General features: G+C 39.9%; 1 protein-coding gene and 1 non-coding gene across 3 annotated transcripts in view; one reads left to right on the top strand and one right to left on the bottom strand.

Annotated features, from left to right (window-relative positions):
• LRP6 (LDL receptor related protein 6) overlaps positions 1-11,125 on the top strand; it is a 149,616-nt gene that overhangs the window by 33,559 nt on the left and 104,932 nt on the right. The gene's annotated exons all lie outside the window — the stretch shown is intronic.
• On the bottom strand, positions 6,753-6,859 carry LOC111552154. The gene has a single exon (XR_002734567.1). It is a non-coding gene; the product is annotated as a U6 spliceosomal RNA (small nuclear RNA).

Here is an 11,125-nt window from a genome sequence, read left to right as displayed (position 1 = left end):
TTCCTTTCTTTCTTTCTTTCTTTCTTTCTTCTCTCCCTTCCTTCCTTCCTTCCCTCCCTCCCCTCCCCTCCCCTCCCCTCCCCTTCCTTCCTTCCTTCCTCCCTCCCTCCCTCCCTCCCTCCCTCCCTTCTTCCCCTTCCCTTCCCTTCTTCCCTTCCCTTTCCTTTTTTTGAGATGGCGTCTGGCTCTGTTGCCCAGACTGGAGTGCAATGGCGCGATCTCGGCTCACTGCAACCTCTGCCTCCCGGGTTCCCGCCATTCTCCTGCCTTAGCCTTTTGAGTAGCTGGGACCACAGGTGCCCGCCACCACGCCCGGCTAATTTTTTGTGTTTTTAGTAGAGACGGGGTTTCACCGTGTTAGCCAGAATGGTCTCCATCTCCTGACCTCATGATCCACCCACCTCGGCCTCCTGAAGTGTTGGGATTACAGGCGTGAGCCACTGCGCCCGGCCAATTTTTTATTTTCTAACAAATTATTGTGGTATTTGATTTATTTTTATCCTCCTGTGTTACTTGGAAAATGAAATTAGATTTGAAGACTTGATTAGAGACAGAGTTAACATTTTGGCATGAATGCCTCATAGGTAGTACTGAGTACTTTGTCACATCAGAAGTTGTCCTATATTGTAGTGATGCTAAGATTATTCAGTGGGTTCAGATGGTCAAATTTTCTGGCAGTGGGGATGTTCGGTGCATCTTTTGTTGTAATATTTGGTTTTTGACTCTAATGCCTGAAAGTTGCTATCTTTATTTGTAAGTTGAGCCCTTTCCTGTTGTGTCCTTATTTGTGGGATGATCCTTTTGTATTTTGCCAAATACCTAGTTCCTTATTAACCACTCATCTATTGATTATTTTAGCATGCACTGAGGATTGCTTTCTTGTGTTTTCTTATTAGGGTATCTATTATTGTTTGATAATATCTTTTCTTGTGTCATGTATTTTATTCCATCTTTTATGTGTTTTAATAATTTAAATATTTATAATCTCAGGTTGTTCAGTTTTCTGAAGTTCTTAAAAATCCACTTTTTTTTTTTTTTTTTAATTTATACCTGCTGGATTCTTGCTTAAGGTTAAATGTTTCCTTGAGTGTTTTATATAGTTTTAGATTGTGAGCTGATCTTCAGAGAGGCTATCCTTGAGAATTCTGAGTGACTTGGGAGCATATTCTTCCAGAGAGATTTTGGGTTGCTTTTGCCAAGTTCACTGGAGGTGTTTCCAGTGACCACTTAACTTTTTTTATTTTTTTTATTGAGACAGAGTCTCACTCTGTCACCCAGGCTGGAGTGCAGTGGCGTGATCTCGGCTCACTGCAAGCTCTGCCTCCTGGGTTCATGCCATTCTTCTGCCTCAGCCTCCCGATAAGCTGGGACTTCAGGTGCCCACCACCATGCCGGCTAATTTTTTGTATTTTTTAGTAGATACAGGGTTTCACCGTGTTAGCCAGGATGGTCTTGATCTCCTGACCTCGTGATCCGCCCACCTCGGTCTCCTAAAGTGCTGGGATTACAGTCGTGAGCCACCATGCCCAGATGACCACTTAACTTTTTGAAGTATAATTTATATACAGTAAATTGCACAGATCTCAAGTGTGAAGTTTGAGGGTTTTTTTTTGTTTGTTGTTTGTTTGTTTTGAGGCAGAGTCTCTCAGTTGGTCAGTGGCGTGGTCTCAGCTCACTGCAACCTTTGCCTCCCAGCTCAAACAATCCTCCCATCTCAGCCTCCTGAGCAGCTAGGACTACAGGTATGTGCCACCACATCTGGCTGATTTTTGTATCTTTTTTAGAGATGGGGTTTCGCTTTGTTGCCCAGGATAGACTTGAATTCCTGGGCTCAAGTGATCTGCCCACCTCAGCCTCTCAAACTGTTGGGATTACAGGCACGAGCCACTGCGCTGCTCAGCCTGAGTTTTTTTTTTTTGTTGTTGTTGTTGTTGTTTAAACAAAAAAACAAAAACAAAAAAACTGTTTCCTGGGCTGATCTAAAAACTTCCGGGACTACAGGCATGAACCACTGTGCCCGGCTTAGTTTGAGTTTTGGTAAATGAGTTATCAAATGTTATCATTGCCCTATTCAAGCAGAAATATTTTTTATATTTAATTTTTGAAGTTGGGAGTTTCTGTACTATGTGGATAGAATAAATCAAACTCTAAACCTACCTAGGGGCGGTCTATGATTATGAAATCTTTGGTGATCTTTCCCACCTTTTCAGGGCCTAGGGCAAGACAAAAAAGGCTTCCTTGTCTCCCTCTGTCAGTGGGCAGATCTTTCTACCTCATCGTTGAGAGTCCATGCTTTGTGCAGGAATCTTATTTCTAACGCTGTGTCTTGTGTGCCAGAATCTTCCCTGGTTTGCCATTGTAACAGAAGTTCCTCAGTTTCTGAGATCAGAAAATCCAGGGTCATCATAGCATCAGATCAAACATGTACTGCTTTTTTTTTGAGATGGAGTCTTGCTCTGTCATCCAGGCTGGAGTGCAGTGGCACAATCTCAGCTCACTGCAATCTCTGCCACCCGGGTTCAAGCCATTCTCCTGCCTTCGCCTCCCAAGTAGCTGGGACTCCAGGCACCTGCCACCACACCTGACTAATTTTTGTATTTTTAGTAGAGATGGGGTTTCACCATATTGGCCAGGCTGGTCTCGAACTCCTGAAGATCTGTCCACCTTGGCTTCCCAAAGTGCTGGGATTACAGGCGTGAGCCACTGTGCCCGACCATGCACTGCTTTTTACTTTCCTGTTCATTTTTGGTCTCAGGAGATTTCCCCTACTTTCTTGATAAGTTCTACATTTAAAGAGGTGTTTGTATATTTTATTTTGTGTATATGTACAAATCAGATAAAAAGATTCACAATTAGTTCTATTTGTTTTGTAAAAGAAGTATTTTCTGGTTGTCTTTTTACCAAATTACCGGAATAGAAACTCTAACTTACATGTTTTAAAATATTGTCTATTATTTCATGTACCATGTGCATGATAGTTCAGAATTATTCATATGTATATTAAAGACTTACTTTAATTATGGGTAGGATTATATAAGTAACTTAAAGGATCATGACATGATTTATGACCTAGTATAGATCTGGGTCACTTAGTTTTTATAGCTCAAGTCTCAATGTCTTAATTAGTCACCTTTTTATGTAATTACATCTTGTAAAAGGTGAAATTTTATCCCTTTAGTCTAGATTTATTGAAACTGAACTTTTCTGAACATTTTCATAATGGGAAACTGGATTCAGATTGAGTATACATTCCAAATTAGGGCGTGTGAATATTTTGGAAGATTTGTTGTTTTATCCTTACCTAATCAAATAAATTAAATGCTTTGGATTGTAATAAAAATGTATAAAGTAAATTTGTATTAAATGACTTGTGTGTCTAATCTTATTATCAGTTTGAGATATTTTTATTTTCCTGGCATAAGAAATTGTGACATCTTGAAAACCTAATATATATTTACTTGCTTTACTTCTCTCCCAGTTAAAATGAAGCCCATCTTCTACCTTTCACTCCATTTAAAAATTATTTTCCAGAAAGCATTGCAAATGAGTATCAGACCAGACACAGCAATAAAATTACATTTATATGGACACTAATGAACAGCATTTAACAGCCTGGTCCTGGTTTTCATGATTTTTGGATGAATAGCAGATGTGTATACTATTGCAAAGTGGAGCTGTGACCACATGTATTTATTTAATTATTCAGTATCAAGTACATATGTTCATTTTCTCTTAATTCAAAGCCAAAATAAAGCTAATTGAGGCCAAAATAAATTAGAGGCCAAATAGATTACATAACCAGAGTTAATAAAGATTATTGCTGAAGTGAGATTTCTTCTATATAAGCCTGTAGCCTAGCTTTTGAGAAGCCAAGGGAGATATTTATCACATGCTTTCTGTTTCCCAAAGCATACTAAAATTGACTTTAAAATATGTTGCTGATAAAAGCCCCTGCAGAATATATTACACAACTAGTTGAATTAAGCAACTTCATTGTTAAGTGCTTTTATGTATGTACAGGTTTCTAAGGTAGATTCTAAGGTTGATTAAATAAAAAAACAAAACCAAAACTGCTCCTTAATATGTGCACACCAATTTTTATTTTTTGAAAGAGTCTAAAATAAAATGAAGTAGTCAAGGCGTGTACCTCACAGTTTAATTTTTAAATGGCTGAGTTAAGCGAGAGATTTTCAAGTCTCAGTGTGAGATATTCTTTTTTTTGAGATGGAGTTTCACTTCTGTTGCTTAGGATGGAGTGCAATGGCACAATCTCGGCTCACAGCAACCTCCGCCTCGCGGGTTCAAGCGATTCTCCTGCCTCAGCCTCCCAAGTAGCTGGGATTATAGGCATGCACCACCACGCCGGGCTAATTTTGTGTTTTTAGTAGAGACGGGGATTCTCCATGTTGGTCAGGCTGGTCTCGAACTCCCGACCTCAGGTGATACGCCTGCCTCGGCCTCCCACAGTGCTGGGATTACAGCGTGAACCACTGCCGGGCCGATGTTCTTCATTTTAATAGAAAATGTTTGTGTCATATCCTAGCAGGTCTTGAGAATGTTTTTTTCCCTCAGGACTTTTCCTGCATCACATCCCTGCATCGTGTGCTCTGAGCAGGCCTCAGTAGCTGCCGCTCTTCTTGGGTCGGCTTCAGTGCTGCATCCTTGAATGCAATGAATGCCTCTTTCCTGGCTCGCTGGGGTCTGTTACCATTTGTCTGCTTTCCCTAGAGCAGTGGTGCCCAAACTTTTTGGCACCAGGGACCAGTTTTGTGGAAGACCGTTTTTCCACAGGAACTGGGCAGTAGCGGGCTGGGTGGGACGGTTTCCGGATGAAACTGTGCCACCTCAGATCAGGCATTAGATTCACAAATGGAGGTGTGCAACCTAGATCCGTTGCATGCGCAGTTGACAATAAGGTTCGCACTCCTGAGACTCTAATGCTACCACTGATCTGACAGGAGGCAGAGCTCAGGCAGTAATGCTCGCTTGCCTGCTGCTCACCACCTGCTGTGCGGCCTATTCCTAGCAGGCCACTGACTGCTACTGGTCCACAGCCTGCGGCTTGAGGACCCCTGCCCTAGAGAAGGGCACAGTCTCATAAAGCAGATCCTGAGACTAAAGACTCACTCTGCTGCTGGGTCACTGCATAAACTGAAGACACCTACTTGTTACCTTTTAGGCATAGCATTTATCTCTTCCTGTTAGGTCTCTTCTCTCTTCTCTTCCTTGATAGAGCCTTGCTCTGTCACCTAGGCTGTTGTACAGTGGCATGATCTTGGCTCACTGCAACCTCTGCCTCCCAGGTTCAAGCGATTCTTGTGTCTCCAGCCTCCCCAGTAGCTGGGACTACAGGCATGCATCACCACACCCAGCTAATTTTTGTATTTTTAGTAGAGACGGGGGTTTCACCATGTTGACCAGGCTGGTCCTGAACTCCTGACCTCAGGTGATTGCGCCTGGCCAGGCTCTCTTTCTTAATCCTTACCTTGGATACTTAATTTGGCTACTCTTGGGGAAGTGTGCCAAATGAGGATTTGGTACCAGTCTTACTGACCACTGAATACTAAAAATGAGTGCCAAGCTTACAGAACCGCAAACTGAAGCAGAAAGGACTCTCCCTTCTTGCCTTTTTTTTTGTTTGTTTTTTTGTTTGTTTTTAAATAAAAGACCATTTTTTAGAACAGTTTTGGGCTTACAACAAAATTGGCTGGAACAAAATACTCCTAATTTCTCCCTGTATTATTGCCATCATTCATTTCACTTATATGTAAGCTAAAATCATTGATTGCATTGTTGCTGTTACTATTTTGAACAAACTGTTACCTGTTAGCTCTACTAAGAATAAGTCCGGGTGAGGTGACTCACACCTGTAATCCCAACATTTTGGGAGGCCAAGGTGGGTGGATCACCTGAGGTCAGGAGTTCGAGACCAGCCTGGCCAACATGGTGAAACCCCATCTCTACTAAAAATACAAAAAATTAGCTGGGCGTGGTGGCGCGTGCCTGTAATCCCAGCTTCTTGGGAGACTGAGGCAGGAGAATGCGTGAACCCAGGAGGTAGAGGTTGCAGTGAGGCGAGATCGCACCACTGCACTCCAGCCTGGGCGACAGAACAAGACTCCGTCTCAAAAAAAAAAAGAAGTTTTTATTTTAACTTCACCTATTCCTTCTCTAATGCTGTTCCTTTCTTTTTGTAGATCTATTTTTGACCTATATTATTTTTCTTCCTTCTGAAGAACTACTTTTAACATTTCTTAAAAGGCAGGTCTACTGGTAACAAATCCCTCAATTTTTGGTGCTCTTGAGAAAGTCTTTAGTTCTGCTTCACTTTTTAAGGATAATTTTGCAGGGTGGAGAATTGCAGGTTAGTAGTTTTTTTTTTTTTCCCTTTCTCTTGAATTTTAAAATATTTCACTCTATTCTCTATATGCTTATATGGTTTATGAGGATAAGTTGGATGTAATCCTGCTCTTCTACTAGTAAGGTGTTTTTTCTTAAGATTTAGTGTTTTTTTCATTTTCTGCAGTTTGAATATGATATGCCAAGGTGTAGGTGGTGGTTTGTTTTGTTTTGCCTTTTCCTGCTTGTTCTCTGAGCTGACTGGATCTGTGGTTTGCTGTCTGACATTAGTTTATGTGGAATTCTGTCATTACTGCTTCAAATATTTTCTCTTTTTCTGTATTCTCATTACATGTATGTTATACCTTTTGTATAATAGTTGTCCCACAGTTCTTATTGTTTTTAGAAAAATATAAAAATACGAACGCTTCACGAATTTGCATGTCATCCTTGCGCAGGAGCCATGCTGATCTTCTCTGAATTGTTCCAGTGTTAGTATGTGTGCTGCTGAATTGAACGCAATTCTTAGATATTCTGTTCCCTTTTTTTCAGTCTTTTTAAAAAATTTGCTTTTCAGCTATGAAAGTTTCTATTGACATTCTCAAACTCAGATTCCTCAGCCATGTACAATATACTAATGAACCCATCAAAGGCATTCTTCATTTATGTTATAGTGTTTTTGATCTCCAGCATTTCTCTTTGATTTTTCCCCTAGCTTACATTATCAGTCTATTCTTCCATGTTGTCTGTTTTTTCCCATTAGCATCCTTAGTGTATTAATCATAGTTGTTTTAAATTCTTGTCTGTTTATTGCAATATTCTTGCCATATTTGAATCTGGTTATGATACTTGCTCTGTCTCTTCAAACTGCTTTTTTGTCTTTTAGTATGCCTTGTAATTTTTTGTTGAAAGCCAGATATATATCAGATAAAAGGAATTGTGATGTATAGGCCTTTTGTAATGTGATGGTAAGCTGTAGTTCAATGACTATATCTCAGTTGTTTAGTGAGCCGTTGCACCCTGGGCTGTGAGCTTCACAAGTGCTTCTCAGTTCTTTTCATCCCCTTAGGTGGGACAGAATGGTTAGAGGAGGCTAGAGTTAAGTATTTCTCTTCTTCTGTGTAGACAGAAAGAGGGAGGTGGAGCTGGATATTTTCCTTCCCCCAGGTTGGTTAGGCTATAGTAAGATGGATTTTCTTGAGGGCAGACCTTACCAGAACTATAGCTTTACAAGAATTCTCCTTGCACAGGCAGCAGTGGGTATTTTTCTTGGATCTCTCTCTCTCTCTCTCTCTTTTTTTTTTTTTGAGACACAGTCTCGCTCTGTCACCTAGGCTGTAGTGCAATGGTATGATCTTGGATCAGTGCAACCTCCGCCTCCCGGGTTCAAGTGATTCTCCTGCTTCTGCCTCCTGAGTAGCTGGGATTACAGGTGTCCTCCACCATGCCCAGCTAATTTTTGTATTTTTAATAGAGACAGGGTTTCACTATGTTGGACTGGCTGGTCTCAAACTCCTGACCTCAAGTGATCCACCTGCCTCGGCCTCTCAAAGTGCTGGGATTACAGGAGTGAGCCACCGCACTGGCTCGGATCTTACCATGAGAACCCGTTGGGGCTCCTAGAGGTAAAACTGAAAAAAGTGTCCCTAGGGTTTTTAACTTTCAGATTTGTCCATACTAAGCCTCCAGCAAGTCATCAGTTGCAATTTAGGTTTTCCTACTCGGGTGCTGGCTTCTATAGAGAGGTTTTTGTCCATGGATTTCTGCTTTGATAAATTATGATCCTTTGTATCACCTTGTCTGTCTGTCCAATTGTGGGGGAGTGGTTTGCCCTGTGATCTTACCTCTCTGATGGATCTAAGAAGAGTTGTTGATCTTTGTTGTTGTCGTTCAGCTTTTTACTCACTATTAGGATAGAGTATTACTCACATTATGATAGAGTAACGATTTTCAAGCTTCTTCCCACCCCCCCCCCCCCCCCCCCCCCCCGTCCCCCCACCAGATGGAGTCTTGCTTTGTTGCCCAGGCTGGAGTGCAGTGGTGTGATTTTGGCTCACTGCATCCTCCCATCCTCCACCCTCTGGGTTCAAGTGAATCGCCTGCCTCAGCCTCCCAAGTAGCTGGGATTACACGTGCCTGCCACCACAACTGGCTAATTTTTGTATTTTTAGTAGAGATGGGGGTTTCACTATGTTGGTCAGGCTGGTCTACAACTCCCGACCTCAGGTGATCCACCTGCCTGGGCCTCCTAAAGTGCTGGGATTACAGGTGTGAGCCACCGCCCCCCTGCCATTCAGAGGTTTTATTTTGGATTCAGGCAGGCATCCAGGGAATAAATATGTTCTTACCTTATTTATATCCTTGGTCTTAGTCTAGTTCCCTGTGTGTTGGTGTTGCACTACTGATACTGTTATTTATTATGAAAGACAATGTACCTATAGTAAGCTGATACTGTTCAGTGGACTGGACTGATTTAGTTTAAAAATCCTTGTAGTGAGACTGAGCTGGGTAAGTGAACCCATATCATATCAGTTTATATATAGGAGGTTTGAAGTGGATGTGAAAGCAGTATAATGAATTCATAACTGTTTTCAGGCTTTCATTAATTTATTTTTGATAGACACATAAGTGATAGAGAACTTGGTTGTAAAATAAGGATATGAAATCTGTTTTTTATATAAATAACTCTTAACATTTTTCTTTTGAAGCCTAATCATGAGCAGACAACTGTTAGTAATCTGAAAGTGAAGTTTTCTGAAATGAGTCTCCTAGAGATTGTGGAGGGAAAAAAAAAGGTGATATGTGCATGGAGATAAGCCTGCAAGCATGTAAGATGTTATATATGTAGAAGATGAGAAACATAAAAAAAAAAGCATACTACACAGTTGTCAAAACCCATAGCACTTTATAGCAGAAAGCGTAGACCTTAATGAATACAAATTTTAAAATACCATATTTTTAGGAGGCTAGGGGATTCCAGGATGGAATGCAGATTGAGACAGAAGAATCTAGTTGTATTAGAGATGTATGAAACAACCTCCTTGAAGTGGGTGATGGGGAAAAACTGTTGATCTAATTTATTTTGGAAATGCGTAGTGCCTGTAATACTAAAGGCAAAAAGCACTGCACATATTCTGTACTTGTAGTGTACATTAGTTGATAATATTGCTTCATATAAAGGTATAGTTAACAATTCTGATACCTCTGGTAATGTATACTAAACAGTTAAGTAAAGTGGATAGTGGATTGTGGGAGTCAGATTTCTCACTGTTGGAATGGAAAGTTACAAGCAAGGAGAAGGAGGCTAGAATGATCCATGTGGTAAAGGATTAGAATTGGAGACATCAGTGTTTAGTCCATCTTTAGCTTAATATATACAGTGTATACTTTAAATAAGATTAGTTGATTAACCCTAAAACTGAAAAATAATCTCAGCTTTGGAATTTATACACGTTAAAAATTAAGATAGGAGTAGTAGAAAACTATAATTAATATTTTTAGCATTTGATTTAAAAAGTACTGTAGGATTTGTCAGATCTTACAGACTGGGAGAGGGTCCTAGGCCCATACCTATGTATTACCAGTCATATTGTTGAATGACCCTCAAGATGAAAGATTGTATTGATATAAACAAGTGCAGATTCCTTCATCATACAGTAGTGGTTGTATTTTACAGTATTTGTAATTTATATAAATTATTGTTTAAATATGTGTGACATGGCTCTACCTTAGCCATCATTCCCAAGGGGAAACACAGCAATAGGGTTTCAGTGTAGCTAATACCTGTACCTAATTTTCTGTTAAATACTTGGTTTGTGGCAAGACTTGTAGGATGTTCATTTCCCAGTCATTCTGGGAGGCTCAGATAAATGACCATCACATGCATCTAAATGGTTTGGGGAAATTCAGGTCTTAGGTCCTCTTTTTTTTCCTGATGAAATGAAGAACTTGAGTGAAATAATTAGGGAGGTGTTTCTTAAAATCCTTGGAGCATCTTTATAATTGTTATTATTCTTAACTAATGGTCTGTGTGGAGGTTACCACATAGTCTGGGAGGATGATTTAAAATACTTTATTTTGGTGTTGGACTGTGTCATCTATAATTTTGGCTTCAGAGAATAGAGTAAAATATGATTGAGATTTAATTGGTGGTTTTTCTGAATTGATTTAGGAGTGATTTGCTAAATGCTTTATATACTTATCCTAGAAATATTCGTTAGTGTTGTTTTTAGGATTGTATATGTAACTTTTGTTACTATACAGTTACTATGTATTTTCTGATGTTACAAAGACTAATGTAAGGAAAGATAATATTTTGATTTTCTTCTCTCATTACAGTGCAGATTCTGATTTAGTAGATCTAGGATGGAGCTTGATTGGTTCATGGACCACACTTTTGCCATAAGTATGTATACATAGGAAAAAACATAGTATATATAGGGTTTGGTACTATCTGCAGTTTCAGGCATCCACTGGGGGGTCTTGGAATGTTTCCCCTGCAAGAATGGAATCTTTATATATATAGAGGGTTATCGCTATAAATATATAAAACTGGGTGCCAAAAGCTTGAAAGGTTATAGAGGAAATTTGAAAATCTACTTTTATTCTCACAGATGTGTGTATTTTTACTTAGTAAAATTTACTGCTTAGTAAAATTTAAGTAGTACTTCTGAACTTTTCAAATCCCCCTTCTCAATTTGTAGAGCTTTTGAAGGAAATGTGGAAAGCCATTGTGTGAGAAGGAATTTTATTTGTTACTTTGTTCCCTTATATGGTCTTGTACAGC

Source organism: Piliocolobus tephrosceles, chromosome 10 (genome assembly GCF_002776525.5).
Source record: "Piliocolobus tephrosceles isolate RC106 chromosome 10, ASM277652v3, whole genome shotgun sequence".
Classification (NCBI taxonomy): Eukaryota; Metazoa; Chordata; class Mammalia; order Primates; family Cercopithecidae; genus Piliocolobus; species Piliocolobus tephrosceles.
Note: the sequence above shows the minus strand (reverse complement) of the source record. Positions and strands in the feature narration are given on the sequence as shown.